This window comes from Miniopterus schreibersii (assembly GCF_964146895.1).
Source record: "Miniopterus schreibersii genome assembly, chromosome: 7".
Lineage (NCBI taxonomy): Eukaryota > Metazoa > Chordata > Mammalia > Chiroptera > Miniopteridae > Miniopterus > Miniopterus schreibersii.
This window is the reverse complement of record NC_138108.1, coordinates 23,404,819-23,421,148: the sequence shown is the minus strand read 5'-3', so window position 1 is coordinate 23,421,148 and position 16,330 is coordinate 23,404,819.

Below are 16,330 nucleotides of genomic sequence, written 5' to 3'. Positions count from 1 at the left end.
ATGTAGCAATTCGTTAGCTGAGATTTTTTCCCTGAGCACTGCCTGTCCAGCAGATGTCACCGTCTCAGGAACGCGGCCTCGTCCCCTCTCCAAACACTCTGCGTCAGCTCCTGCCTCGCCCCACACCTCACCCTCTCACTGCTCATCCCCCTAGTTTCCACCCTCCTCTTTATCTTAGTCAGTGTAGGCCGTTATGACAAAATGCCACAGACTGGTAGTTTATAAACAACAGACATTTCTTTCTCACAGTTCTGGGGGCTGGAGTCCAAGGGCACGCGCCAGCAGGGCGCACTCGGGGGACCCTTGTTCCTGGTTCAGAGCTGTTGCCTTCTATGTCATCACTTGGCGGGAGGGACTAGGGAAGGAGCCTCTTTAATAAGGTCCTGGTCCCATCTGTAAGTGCTTAGGTCGCCCTCCTGAACTTAGCATCTCCCAGAGGCCCCATCTGCTAATGCCATCGTCTTTGGGGGTTAGGGTTTCAACATACGAATTTAGGGAGTACACATTCAGGCCCATAACCCAGCCGCCCCCCACCTGACACACACACTGCCCACCCTGCCATTCCCACCCCGCTGCAAGCACCCAAGGTTACTCTGCTTAACCATTTCTTGTCGATCAGGCAAGATATACACGCATAGTTTCAGAATGAATTCACACATAAGTCATAATTTGAGTCCCTTCAAGTCAGAAATTAGAAGTGGGTGGCATTGAAGTGATTCTCACTGTCTTCATAGTTTGTTTTGTAAAAGGGAAAAAAAAGATTCACGATGCCTGGCATTTTTTATTCTAATCACCTTGTTAGACTGAAAAGAAATGCCACTGTCTACTCAATTCAGCATTCACAATAAAAGCCCCAACGTTGCTGATTAATCTTTCTTTTAGCCCTTAGGAGGTCATATTCTGACCAGACTTTCTGACGTAGGTTTTATAAACATACAGAACACAGAATTGTGGGATAACATGAACCTCTCATTTATGTCATTGGGTACAGAACCAGCTTTCACTTTGCTGTGGGTAGAACTTAAAGCACACAGGTCAGGAGGATAGTAAGTGGAAATGAGACCCTCAGGTCATCAAGAAGCACCAGTAAAAGCATCTCGACCTGTCTTTCTACTTATCGATTCATTATCAAGATATAAAACATTCATAATTGAAATAAGTTTATGATTAGTGTTATATAACAAGGCTATAATGTAATGGAGAATAGTTTTAATTTAGTGGCAGATTCATTTTAATAGCTTTATGACTTACTATCTCTCCTGGATTTACATGTTTAAGTTCTAAAGAGATCATTTACTTTAAAAATAATTATCTTCTCATAAAAAAAAGAGATCATTTATTTTTTCTAAAGAGATCATTTATTTTTTCTAAAGCTTATACTTTGGTACATTTTATGGACAAATGTATAACTATAGTGAAACCCTCAGGAAAGGATTCATGCGGATCACAAGACATCTTTCATGGTGTCATGAGCCTATTAAATATAAAATATCTTACGTTATCTTCCTGTCAGGTAAATTAATTGGAAAGGAAAGCTCAAACAGGACTAGCCTGGAGAAGTGCCCCCATGTGGTGAAACAGAAGACAAAACAGAACACTTCTTGGTTTACAAATGACACACAAAATATCAGTCTCTCTCTGACCTGATTTTGACCAAAAACTGTATTGGCCCATTTGACCCACTGCTTATCCATCAAGCTGACTTCTGAATGTCTTTACCTCTTACCATGAATCAGTCCCCCCTTCAAAGGGTAAAGATTTATCCCCACGGAGACCGCAGGCTTTCAAAGAACATCACCCCAAAGAGTTCCCAAAGTGTCCCGAGGAGAACAGCACTATTAAGATAAATGTGTAACCTCTTCCAAGGTGACTACTTCAAGGGATGTAACATTTGTTTGCGAGTCCATGTTTCAGGATTTTGGTTTAAAATAATCGCACGACGTATGCCTGTCTTTCACGGATTGATATTACGGCTGTCATCTGTATTTCACTTTTTGATGTTACTATTCTCATGAGCAATATACCTGTGTTTCCCATCAGCCCTCTAGAGACATTTCAACTCTTCAAACTTACCCACATGCTCTCTCTCACAACACACAGGCCCGTCAGTCATTGTTACCACATTACCCACTGATCCAGATCAGTCTGCGCTATAAATCACTGCAAGAGTTCTTCTCTGTTAGCACAGACTATTTTTTCCAAGGCAGTGTCCCAAGATACTTCTGGATATAAACCGACCATGGGAGAGTCATGATAGTATTGTAATCGAGTGAAAGCTCAAACTGCTAGCAGCACACAGCCAGTAATTCGAGTGACAAGGAGTTGGGGCAAGGAAAGTGACTTTATTCATAAAGCCAGCAAGCTGAGAAGATGGCAAGCTAGTGTCCGAAAGAACCATCTTGAGTTGAGAAATCACAGAATTCAGGCTTCTTTTATGTCAGAAGACTGGGGAAATGGGAGGGGTTTTTGGTCAGGACGTGACTGATGACTGAAGACATCTGGATGTCAGCAAGGGCCCAAGGGTGATGGTGAAACTTCAAACTCCAGTTGCCATGGTCTAGGCCACAAGGTTCCTATAAATCTTTTGATAAACAATCATCCTTTCTGTACATACCTTCCTTATCTCCTTGGGGAGGAATATTTGAGCAGGGAGGCTATTTCAGTCATTTCTAGGCTATGGGTAAGATTCCTTTAATGATCGGCATGTCTGTGTGCAGGTCTAGGCAGAAGTCGCTAACGGATGTGTTATGGGAACTGGGAACTAGAGCAGAATGGAGTCAGAAAGACTCTTTTATTCTATTACAGTATGTGTGGCTACTTTTCAATTTGATTTTAACTTTAGAATACATTTTTATAGTAAGAATACTACTGGATTTAATAAAATATAAAGTATTTTCAGAAGTATATGGTACCTTTAAATGAGAAGCTTCCCCTCCCCCCCCCCCAACAGAAAGAATAAAGCAAATTCCTTTAAGGGATCATTTTCTTGCTGGAGTAACAAATGCAAACCTGAAGCCAGAACAAGTCCTAGTTTCTGTTTTCACTCCTTCTTAGAAAGGTACAAGATTATGAAGTGTCTGATGCCCACTTTTATCTGTTTGATTTTCATCACTTTATTCTTAATCTTGAATTAAATTCAACATCATAAAAATAGAATTTGCAGCAAATATTTTATACATGCCTGGGTGAAAACAGTAATAATAGATTAAATGTTGACCTGCTTTATTGGAGAACTTCAATTATTTTGTGATCCTTCAAAAGCTCTAAAAACCTGGGATCCTTGGAATGCCAAATCATATAATTGAAAAAGACTAATACGGTCATTGTACAGGTAAGGAGACTGAGGCCCAAAGAAACGTAATTCTTTCAGTATGGTTTCACAGTGAATGGGTGGCACAACTAGGACCAAAAGTCCATAGGAAATATTTAAAAAGGTGTTGTGATGCTCCCTGAAAACTAATCTATGATGTTGGATAAGCGCAGGTTACATTTGATAAAATCCATTTCCACCTTCAGCTGAGCTGGGCATAGGACCGATTTCTTTAATGGGAGCTGAGGGCAGACAAGTGCCTGAATGGGCACCCCCTTCACTGATGAAAACTATAAAAATACCGACATCGAGTAACATTCTTAAATTTTTTAAATAAAATGTTTAGGATTAGCAGGAGCCTACCAACAGGGGGCAGCAGAAGACTTCGGTCCTGCCTCCACTTTTTTTATGCTTGTTTTTTGAAAGTGGCTTTGTCTCTGACGCAGTTTCTGAGGTTTCAAAGTGTAGCAAAAACCCAGATGTCCTAACAGTTCTTGTCAGCCCCTTAGTCTCAGGGAGTAATCAGGGGTGGCTGGCTAGGTGGTGTCTCTGGGGCCTTCTCTCAGGCCAGACCAGCCGCATCCCATGCGGTCGGAGTCTTGCTGTGCCGCCCATCAGGGCCCAGCGGAGGGCAGCACCGGGGTTCCTAGGTTATCCCTCTAGTCTCCGCAGGAAGCTGGCATTTCAAGCACTGGCACCCAAATCTGGATTTTTACTGAGCATCTTTTTCAGTAGTCAATAAATTAGGGAAAGGAGAGTAACGGAACTAGGTAAGTGCCAGAAATTCTCAATTGCATTTCTAGGCAAACAGCAGCAGACATCATCAACTAACATGTGGCATAATCTGCATGGCTTTGGGGTTGGAATGAGGAGAAGGTGGGAGGGGAAGATGAAAGACTGGGAATCAAACCCGCAACCTTTTGATGTATGGCACGTCGCTCCAACCAACTGAGACACACCGGCCAGGGCTAAAGGTGAATCCTTAAGTCCCTTTTCATCATAAGATTTTTTTTAAACATGCTAATGTAATTTTGATTGATGATGATGCTTCTGTAGAACTTGGGTGCAATCTACTCATCTTAATTCTTCTCATGAAAATTAGTGAAGACAAGGACCATCCAGAACATCAGACTCAGAAAGAAGGGGTTTTATAAAGGGCCTTGATTCCTTGGCCCAAAAATCAGTACTAGTGCCATAGACGGGTGATTTTCAACCAATGCAACGCTGCATACTGATTGAAAATCACCACGGTAGACTACAGAAGACATTTGAGAGTCTGAATAGGAAGATGATTAAGAGCAAAATTTCCCCTTAGTGAACCTGGCAGCAGTTTGGACTGAAGTGGGACGCGAGTGTTCCCTGGAAATAAGGCTGAAGGTCACTATAGTATGCCAGAGTCCACAGTCTAAGTACAGGTTTCTACATGCTGCGCAAAGTCATCCCTGCCCCAGGCAGTTTCATTATGGAAATAGATTCATTCTTAAGGAAGAACATCTCATTTTTCACTCTTATCTAATTGAGTTATTGCTATGTCTGTAATAATTACTTTCTGCTTCTTGAGAATGTGGGCAGGTAGGGGAATGGAACAAAAGCTGACAGAGAGCTGTCCTAGGTGGTTTTGCTCAGTGGTTAGAGCTTCCACCCTCGGACTGAAGGGTCCCAGGTTCGATTTAGGCCAAGGGCATGTACCTCAGGTGCAGGCTCGATCCTAGGCCTCGGTCGGGGTGCGTGTGGGAGGCAACCAATCAATGTGTCTCTCTCACATTGATGTTTTTCTCTCTTTCTCTCCCTTCCACTCTCTCTCTGAAAAGCAATGTACATCTCATTCTGAATCAAATGGCTGATTTCAAGTCAGTCTCCCTGCTAAACCACTGGCTTCTTGGGTGGCGGGGGCAGGGCAGGGCAGGTTCCTATCCTCTAATCTCTATTTTCCTAGTATCTAGCACATAAAACACACATAAAAGGTGGTTGGTAAGCATGTGCTGAAATGTAGTGTGTAAAAGCACACTATCGAGGAGTCAGGAAGTCAGATGGGAAGAGGTCATAGATGCCTACTTTCCTTGGAGTGGTCATTCATTCAACAGATAACCAGTTCAGGGTCCTATACAGGACTTACCAGAAAGTATCAAGTAAGTCAACCAGAACAGTAATTTGAGAATCATCGACCTAGAATCCAGGAGATTGCAGTTCGATTCCTGGTCAGGGCGCATGTCCGGGTTGCGGGCTCAACCCCTGTTCACGAGCATGCAGAAAGCAGCCGATCATTGACTCTCTCTCACCATTGATGTTTCTCTCTCTCTCCCTCTCATTCCTCTCTCTGAAATCAATAAAGATATGTTTTTTAAAAAAACAAAACACAGCAACTGGTCAGCCAGGACAGAATCCCCACCCTCTCCTGCCTCACACAGTCCCCTCCCTGTAGCCTCTAAGGTGGGGCTCACTGGACCTTGGATTTCCTCCCCTGCCCTGCCCCACTCCCCACTACTGTTGCACATCAGAGCTCCCGACACTGACCCTCTGCACCTTCATCTTCAGCTGATTAGGCAGCTGGGATTGGGACCTGAGCCCAGTGCAGCCAAAATGCTGCTCCTTCTCAAAGTTCTAAAGAGCTGTGGAAGGAGAGGGTACAGCTGTTCATTTCTATGATGGATGGAGCAGCCAGAAAAATGAGTAGGTCACTGGTTCTCACAGCGTGGTTCCTGGACCAGCAGTAACAGCATCACCTGGGAATTTGTTAAATATTCACATTCTGAGCCCCAGACCTACTAAAAGAAACTCTGAGCTGGGGCCCAGCAGTTTAATAGGCCTCCAGGTAATTTTGATGCATATCAAGTTTTGAGAACGTCAGATTTGGTGATAGTTTTGTCCCCATTGTTACATAGGGTGATACTGAAGCGTGGAAAGATCAAATGGCTACTCAAGATGACTCAGCTAATAAAGGGTGGAACCTGAGTTTGAACCCAGGCAGTCTGACTCCCTGGGTCACACTCTTACTGGGAGTAGAAGATTCCCACTTGCACTCTTCAAATGCCCAGGATGCAGTACTTGAACCTCACAGAAGGAAAATGTTTGCCTCTCACAGACTGGCTTCATGAACAATGGGAAATTCAAGGCAGCAAGTCATTGAATATCACATCAACAGGCTGCACACCAGATGATTCTGAACAGGTATCTGACTTACAAAAATGACTGGGGTCCAGTTATTTATAATGATAAGTTGCATGTAAGCTTGGTTTCTTAGGGCACAGGTTTAGAAGCTATGTTGTGTATAGCAACCCACTCCCGATTTGCATGGTATGTCAACTGTAATCAAGCACGACTCAGATAGCTTCCAAGTTCCCACCACCCTCTGCCTGTGAAGCAGGAGGACCAGCTGGACTGCTCTGGCACTTTGAGAACAACCCAAGCCTCCCTTTCTCATAGCTACACCCTAGTCATGGAGTGCTCCTTTGATGAATGCCTTAGGTTTCCCCAAAAAAGAACTTCCACAGAGCTCAATCATCCTTTCCTCTCTTCCCTTCCAACTCCCTCACCCTAGGTAAGGCCAGTAGGGATCAGAGCAGGACACCCTTGGTGTCTGGAAGGAGGCAGGGGTTTAAGCCTTTCCCAAGCAAATAAATCTCTCCTCTGCTTATGCCAGGGGGAACCGCCTACCTGCCTACTTCTCAGAATCTCCTCTCCTGGTCAGAACTTGAACCCCATCCTTGGCCCTTGTCCAGGGCTGGTGGCCTTTGCAGTGTCTCTTGTTCCAAAATCACACCTGAGTCACTCCCACATCCCCTTTCACTCAGTGTCTAATCTCTTAACAATATCTATAAGGACATCACTGGCCTATTTGGCTTTTCCCCACTCTCCCCCGCTCTGCCTATTCTAGAAGCTTCAGAACTCACCTTTTTTCTACCTGCTCATCTCATTAGAGGGAAGCCCCACCTGTTATCTTTGCTTCCTAATGAGCCATAGGATAGACCTCACAGACCACTACACTTACAGGGGGAATGTTCACGACCCATGGTTTTGTGACACACAGTTATCCTTTTTTAATTCTCAAAACAAGTGTATTCTAATTTACATAACAAATATGTGCACTATAGCACCTTGGAAGGGGAGATTCTGTCCTGACATCCAGCAAACAGGTTGGGAATGACTGTGTCCATCTGGCAGGGCTGATCTTTCTATTCTTTTCTCCACCTGGATCAGACTTGCTGATTGAGGAGAAGTCATTCTACCCCATCAACACCCAAACACCATATGGTTGGGTCGTTATTAGAAACTTTGGGCTTTACTTTGAGCCTTCATGTTTTAAGTATGCAGAAAAAAACAACAGGGAAGCACCTCAGAGAATATTAAATAAGTTAGGAGTCTCCAGTCTAAAGGTAAAAAAATCTGAGTGTTCATAATGCTTGTAATATTTTTGGGATGTCAGGGAACTAAGAAAAAAAGAAAAAAGCTAACATCAAGTTGTAACAATTTCTACCAAACAGAACATAAATTGATTCAAATTGCAGAAATATTTTTTATCTTTTCATAGAAGTATAGGCATATATAAACACATATAAAATACCTGCAATTTAGAATTATTATTTATTATTATACTTAACTATTAATTCAGCTAATCAGTGAAGTAGGTGGCTGGGGAACTTGTGAAATTCCTCTCCATGGTTGCCACTGAGAAGTAAGTAGAGAAACATCTCTGACCTGGGTAGGGAATTTAATTAGTGTCACTTAAGGTGACATCAACCCAGATGTCATCATTTTAATACAATTTCACCTTGGAACAGGTAATAGCATATGCTTAGCTGAAACAAAATGCTTATAAGATTCCCAACCTGCATGTCCAAAGCCAAACCTGCAAAACCAATTTGCCATCCAATATAACCTTCCAGTGGTTAAGTTTTTCCCAAGGAGCACTTGTAACAGAGACCTGGATGACATCTATGGAAGCAAGATGCCACCTGCCACCACAGAAGGTAACAGACAGGAACTGATCATCAGAAAAAGTCTTTAAATAGATAGAAGCACAATCTTTCAATTCTCAAAATTGTTGAATCTTAATAGCTTACTTTATTTTCAATGTATTCTTTCATGCTAGTTCTGAAATATTCCACAGGCTAATTTCTGTCATGGAAACACTGTGGGGCTTGTGAAGTCTGGCATCTTCATACTCCAGGTTAGGAAATAAAACGTGCACAAAACGATTGATGGAACAACTCACCAGCAAGTATTTGACCCAAAGAATCTGATAAGATGCTGGCAGAATGTATGAAAAACTCTTTATACTACAGCAGAAAAAACCTGCAGAGGACTTCAACCAACAGAGTTACTGGAAGAAGGGAGAAATTGCCATCATGCCTATGAAATGCTCAGTTGGGTATACAAAGGTATTTTATCAGGTAATTTTCAGAAATGCTTATAAGCCTGAAAAAAACTTTCAAGGATTTATAATAAAAGATCTATTGATACTAATTTTAAGAAAATTATTTATCAACTCCTGAGGTTTGGGTACTGGTCTGGCAGATTTATTTATTTTTGCTATAGTATTTATGGTACCATTGGTTGATTAAAAAATTACTAATAACAAAAAAAAAAGGTCTGCAAGAAAACTAATATTAAAAAAAACACCCACAGTTCTAATGTACAGATCATTTTGAGAACTACCTTAGGTCACTAACTCATTTAACAAAGCTGTTGCCATGCTTTTGTGTAACTTTTACGCATTACTTCTGGAGGGCTTCTCTGACCTGCAATACCTGCCCTGTACCACCCACTCTTGATTCTCACCTGATTTACAAGTAAAGTTGTTGATTTCCCTTTAGGGATCCTCATACCAGGCTACAAGCTAAGCCCTTGTCTTAGTTATCTCTTTACCCCTCTGCCTAGCACAAAGCATAAATGCTTGCATGGAATGATGGATGGATGGATGGATGGATGGATGGATGGATGGATGGATGGATGGATGGATGGATGGATGGATGCATGGATGGATGCATGGATGCATGGATGGATGCATGGATGGATGCATGGATGGATGCATGGATGGTTGAGTGCATTGTAACATAAATGAGGTGAAATAATTTTTGTGGATACTGGGTCTTCCTTTGTAATTTCTTTGAAATTGCTCTACTAATTCTAGAAAAATAAGATGGATTATATGGCCCTTCCTATAAAATCACAGTGAAATCATTGGAAAACTACAGAGAAAAATACCAACATTTCTGCCAGTGATGTGTTGCTATTGTTTGTAGATTTCACAAATAATACATTTTACCTTGGCAATGTAGAAATAACCAGAGGCTAATAATTAACCTTTTAAAATCAGTGCCAATGAAATCAAGCAAAGACAAGGCAATGTTAAACAGTGGGATTTTAGAACAATTTTTTAAAACAGAATTTTGTAGGATTGCACTAGATTATTGGGGGGGGGGGGAGGATGAAAATATCTAAACATTTCTACATGGAATGTCTATGGGCCCCTTGCCTAAGAGATGCGACTCTGCAAGATACTTCTCATGCTTCTGGCAACTGTTAGGGTTTTTGGCCACTGATGCAGGCTGTGAAAGATTTTACAACTCAAAGAAAAGATACAGAAAGAAAGTTTATTTTATTTTCCCTGAGATGGGAAAGGGCCAATGAATGCTAAACAATACGAGGGCAAGAAATAAAGGGCAGCCTGGGGTTTTAAGCAGGTACTGTTGCTAGGCAACAGAGAAGGGAAGGGTTTGGGCTGTATTGAAGTTGAGCAGTTATCAGGAAGGTTGTCTGGAAAAATTATACTACTTTGCTTCCCAGAAGAGAGCCTGGCAGATGTCCTAAGGAGGTCATTAACAGTATTTTCCCCATGCCTCTAAAACCTGTTTAGAGCAAAAGTTATGAAGATTGCCAAAGAGGTTGGCTTGAAAAGAGGGCGTGGGAGGAGGAACTTTCATTAATTAGAGACTCTTTGATCTCTGAGTTGCGAAAACAGCAGGGAGGAGGGTGATGCAAGAATGCAGCCTTGAGAGTAGCTTATCTTGCAGTTGGAACCGAGAAGCTGTTTGAATCAGAGGAGACAGCAATCTTGGGGTTTAATGATCAGGTGCTTCTCATAAATTGTGGAAGGCCACAACAAAGGAAAAGAAAGGCCTCTTCCTCTCATTACAGCAGCCACCTTCCTGTTACATAGGTCAAGGATCTCGAGGTCTGGGCAATTCTTATAAATACTATTCTTGCTTAATATAAAACATAACACAGTATTTTGCAGATGAGCTTGACTGGAACCCGATCAGACAAGTTTAGCCAACTACCACAAAGAAATGGACATGTAATTAACCAAGTAGTGCACAAAAGCAATGGCTAAGCCTCCCAAAACAGAGCTTTGGGTGTGAATCCCCTGTCTCTACTTGTTGCAAGTAAATAAAACTGTTAATAACACGCACATCTCATATTTGAACAGAGAGCCCCAAGAAGCAAACCCCTTGAATTCGGTAACATTCCCAGCAGCCTTGAGCTTGGGAAAAGGAGTGTTAAATTGCCCAAACTGGGTCATGTGTCTACTTTAGCAATTTCACTTTGCCACTGGGTGATTTGGAAGCATAATCCTAACTTTATAAACAGAGAATTCCTGCATCTGTTTACTTAACCATACCCAAAATTGTGGTTGAAAGTAACCATTAAGCTCAGGGAACACAATGACTACTTTGGGATTTTTTCAAATTAATATTTAGGGTGGGACAAAAGTACGTTTACAATTGTGAGTACTCGAAACACAGAGTTCATTCTTATATTATTATTTAATAATTATTGTATTATTTTCCACATGAACAACTGTAAACCTACGTTTGCCCTACCCTGTATATGTGTATTTATTAACATGCCCTAAGTTGCCTAACTCTGATCTGCCCTTTAGTCACACTCTGTCTTCCAGAATGTTCCTCTCTACCCCTCACAAAATTTACCTGACTAGAATTCTACTTGCTCGAGACATTCTCCCCTCTGCTCTTGAGAGAAGATAACCTGATATTATATATTAATAAATTGTACCTACTTGGTAAAATAAATATTTTAATGAGAGATTCCTAAATCTTTATGTTTCCCAGTTTAGGAACCTGTAACACCACTCAAAGACCCACTGGGCACATGCTTAGATAAGGGGACCCCAAACATCCTTTATATCTGACTATATACATAGATGGATATTTAGTATACCTCCTTTCAGAGAAAAGTTGTTAAAATATATATTTTTTAATGGCCAATACTTTTTGTCAATGAAAATAGCTTTATTGCTTTTTTGTGATTATTATATAAATAATATATGCTAACTGTTATTGTAAAAAACCTTAATGATATATTAATGTCATTTTCTACATTTCTCTATGCATACGTACATGTCTATATAACTTTACACCCTTAGAATCATTTTGTACATGCTGCATGTTGTAGACACATTTAAAAGGTTTTTCCTTTTTTGTTTTGCTTTATTTTTTGGTGGGGGAGGGGAACATTGCCTTCCCTGCCCCCCCCCCCCGTAACCAATGTTAATGGTCTGTATGGTGCACATCCTTCCATTTCTTTCTCCATGTTCGTACATTCATAAGTAAACATTCATACATATACATGGAGTTTTGGTGTACAATATTTTAATGTCTGTGTAACAATGTTCTTCTCACCCTGGCCAGTGTGGCTCAGTTGGTTGAGCATCGTACTGTGCACCAAGTGGTTGCTGGGTCAATTTCCTGTCTGGGCACATGCCCGTGTTGCTGGGCTCGATCCCCAGTGGGGGATGTGCAGAAGGCAGCTGAGCAATGCTTCTCTCATTGTTGATTCTCTCTCACTCTCTCACTCTCCCTTTCTCTCTCTGTGGGATCAATGGAAACATATATTTTTTTAATGTTCCTCTCATCTACCACTTACTATCAATCTTATTCACCCAGTAAGTCAGCAAATTGAAACCAACTTAGTATTAAGTTGTGTGAAAAAGTAAGTTTCATTGGAACTGTAATAAGGTGGGGAGTGGGGGTGGCCTGGTAAAGCCTATCTGTCTCCCTTGGACTCCATTTAACACATTCCCTCTCTAGCCACCTCAGTCCTCTGCTCTGAATCAAGAAAGATAAAACCCAGAGGCTAGTCAGCCCCACACACCTTTACCTACAACAATAGGATGGTCTGAAATTAAAACTTTCTAACTAAAAGTGAGTCCTGGTGAGTAGTCATGCCCTAGGTCTGTGACTTCCTGACAAAGGTCAATCTTTACCTTAACTGAGCTTTTTATTATCTTTTTGCATCTACAATAACAATACCTTTGGAATGTCAGGGTAATTTCCTTTTTTATTTTCAGACCCCACCAGAGGAGAGACCACAAATCCCCTGCACTGTTATTGTTATAATGTTACTTGTTGACTGTTAACTATCCTATACCCATCTATATAAAAGAAGTGTCTATTTGTTTGTCTTTTTGTCCAACTCCAGAGACTTCCTTGCTTAGCTTTCTCCCACCTCCCTAATCTATCACCAATAGATTTCATGTAACCTCACTGTGCCTCCTCCTTTGATTCTAATGTATAAAATAAGCTGTAAAACTGCCCTTGTTGGGAGCATTTTCTCAATCCACTGAGATTTTGCTTCCTGGTAACTGTGGTCAACTTGGCTCAAATAAACTCATAAAAATTCTTACAGGTTTGGAATTTTCTTCTGTTGACACTAACTACATAAATCCAATTTAAAATACTTAAAATGAATTTGTGTGTTTAATACAATTCAGTTTGTAAGGTAAGGGCACAAGACAACGTTTAATGAAAATAATCACATAAATTGACCTAGAAATCAAATGCAAGTAGATATGAATACGATCTCCAAAATCTGTCTCTTTAAATGAACATTAAAGCTACACAAGAGATATCAAGACGGCAGTGCAGGTAACAGCTGCACCCACCGCCTCCGCAACCACATAAAAATTACAACTAAAATACAGAACCGCGATCACTCAGAACCTCCTGACATCTGGCTGAACAGAAGCCCCACAACCAGGGAACTGAAGAAGCACTGAGACCGGTAGGAGGGGCGGAGACACGGGTGAATCGGGGCTGAATCTCGGAGACTTCGCTGCAGGCCCACACCCGGTGCTGCAGGTTAAACTTGGGAGGGACATCTCTGTGGTGGAGGTTTCCCGGAGGAGTGAGGGGTCCCAGTCTCACATCAGGCCTCCAGCCAGGGTTCCAGGCCGGGAAGAGATGTCCCCACAACTCCGGGCTGTGAAAACCAGCGGGGACAGTCGCTGAGGGTCTTGGAGGCTGCAGGAGTCCTAGCAGCTCCTCTTAAAGGGCCCGCGCGTGCACCCACTCAGACGTACTCCCTCTGAGCCCCAGCGCCAGGCAGCAGCCTGAAAGGAACCTGGGACACTTGGGGAGGAACTAACCTGCCTGAAATCCGGGCGAGAGGTGGAGGGGGGCTTCCTCCCAGGCAGAAGGGCTGGCAGAGGCCCTGGCTCCTTTGGCGAGTCCTCCCACACACAGCCAGCAGGCAGGCGCCATATTTGAATCGCCAGCACCTGACTCACACCTTTGGCCCCGCACCGTGGTTCCCAGAGGCCCCGCCCCTCCCCACCTGCAGGCTCATCCAGGCCATTTCCAGGGGCTTTTCTGTGCAAGTGGCCTCTCCAGCCTCATGCTTAGGACTTTCCTAGAATTTCTCAAACAAGCAGCAGCCTGCCCCATATGGCCTAATAAGTGGCCCCAGGCCTGGCACTAGCAGAAGCCTGCATTGGCTCATAGCTTGGCCTCTCTGGGACAACGCCAAGCCCAGCACAAGTAGCAGCCAACTACAGTTTGCTGTGTAGCTCATGCTGAGTGGCTCTGGGCAAGGCACTGGCACAGGCTGACTTTGCACCTCCCGGGAGGCCCCAGAGACAGTGCACCTGGTGGTCAGACTCGACCACACTAGATTACAACCAACAGTGACACACTCAAGAGGGGTACTTGGTGAACACCAAAGTTCCACTGAAGTAAATCCTGCTCCATAGGGGTGTCTCCAGCACAGCAGCTCTTTGGCTGTAGTTGCAGCTGGTCCTCACAGCTGATTGGCCTGGGGGTCAATTCCTCCCAGTGACACCAACAGCAACCAAAGCTCAACTACAACAGGACAGTGCACACAGCCCACACAAGGGAGCAGTTCAGGTCACTGAGGAGGCTGAGCCACTGGATCCTACAGGACACCTACTTCACAAACCACTCTACCAATTCCAGGAGACATAGCAGCTCTACCCTATACATAGAAACAAACACCTGGAAGCAGCCAAAATGTGGAGGCAAAGAAACATGTCACAGAGGAAAGAACAGAAGAAACCTCTAGAAGAGGAACTAAATTAAACAGATCCAAGCAAGCTAACAGATACAGAGTTTAGAATTTTGTTTATAAGGATGCTTAAGCATACTATTATGGAAATAACTGAGAAAATCGATAACATAATAAAGTACCAATTTGAAATGAAGGCTGCACTAACTGAAATGAAGAAGAATTTACAGGGAGTGAGCAGTGAAGAGGACGCTGAGAATCAAATCAGCAATTTGGAAATGAGGAAACAAAAAACACCCAACCAGAAGAGCAAAAAGAAAAAAGAATCCAGAAATATGAAGATAATGTAAGGAGTCTCTGGGACAACTTCAAGAGGCCCAACATTCATATTATTGGGGTTTCAGAAGGGGAAGAAAGACACCAAGGAATTGAAAACCTATTTGAAAAAATAATTACAGAAAACTTCCCCTACCTGGAGAAAGAAATAGACTTACAAGTCCAGGAAGCACAGAGGGTCCCAAACAAGAGGAAGCCAAAGAGGCCCACAGCAAGACACATCATAATTAAAATGCCAAAGGTTAAAGACAAAGAGAAAATCTTACAAGCAGCAAGAGAAAAGCAGTTAGTTACCTACAAGGGAGCACCCATATGATTGTCAGCTGATTTCTCAACAGAAACCTTGCAGGCCAGAAGGGAGTGGCAAGAAATATTCAAGGTGATGAAAAACATGGAACTACAACCGAGACTGCTCTACCCAGCAAAGCTATCATTTAGAACTGAAGGTCAGATAAAGAGCTTCACAGATAAGAAAAAGCTAAAGGAGTTCATCACCACCAGACCCGCACTACAGGAAATGTTGAAGGGCCTTCTTTAAGAAGAAGCCAATGAACAGAAGAATCTGACAAACTAAATAGATCGAGAGACACTGATGCATGTAACAGACGATCATATTTCAGAGGAAAGAGGGAAGGGGGGTGGAGGGTGGGAAGAGATTAACCAAAGAAATTATAAGCATATATGCATAACCCATGGACACAGACAATGACGGGGTGAAGGCCTGGGGAGGGGGTGGGAGCGAGGTGGCGGGGGTCAATGGGGGGGAAAAATGGGACACCTGTAATACTTTCAACAATAAAGATAATTTTTTTTTAAAAAGCTATACAAGTATTTGAAAGATTAAAGTCTTCTGTGACATAAAGCCACTGCGAATAGTTTCATGTCTCAGCTGAGCAGGAGAGGGTGAAAGAAATAGTGAATTGGCCCCATTTGGGCAGCAAGACAGTAAAAGCGACTCAACAGCAGCCCCCAGGCCTGTGGTTCTTCCCAGTTGCCTGCATGTGTGGCATTAGTAGCAGCAAGCCCAGGGCCAATTTTAATGCCACCTGCCTCATAACTAATGTGAAAGACTCCTTCTTGAGGTTTGTGTGTTTTTTAATTTATTCTGCTGTATTAATAAATACCTCTTCTGCATTGGAAGCAATCTTAGCAGAAGTTTCCATGAAAATAAGTCCATGTTCTCCTTCAAAAGCTTCGCCTTCTTGTTAACTTCTAGATTCTAAACCACTTTTGTGTCCCATAAGCGTGATCGCCACGTTGGAACTGGGATGCTGGCGGGCATCTTCCAACCCGCTTGCCGAGTGGCCGCAGGTCTCTGTCCCTGTAATATCACACACTAGGACAGCCCCTGCTCGCCCCTGAGGTGACAGCGATGGAAGAGAGGACTCTCGCCCTGCCCTCTCCCGTATCGGAGGCTTTGTT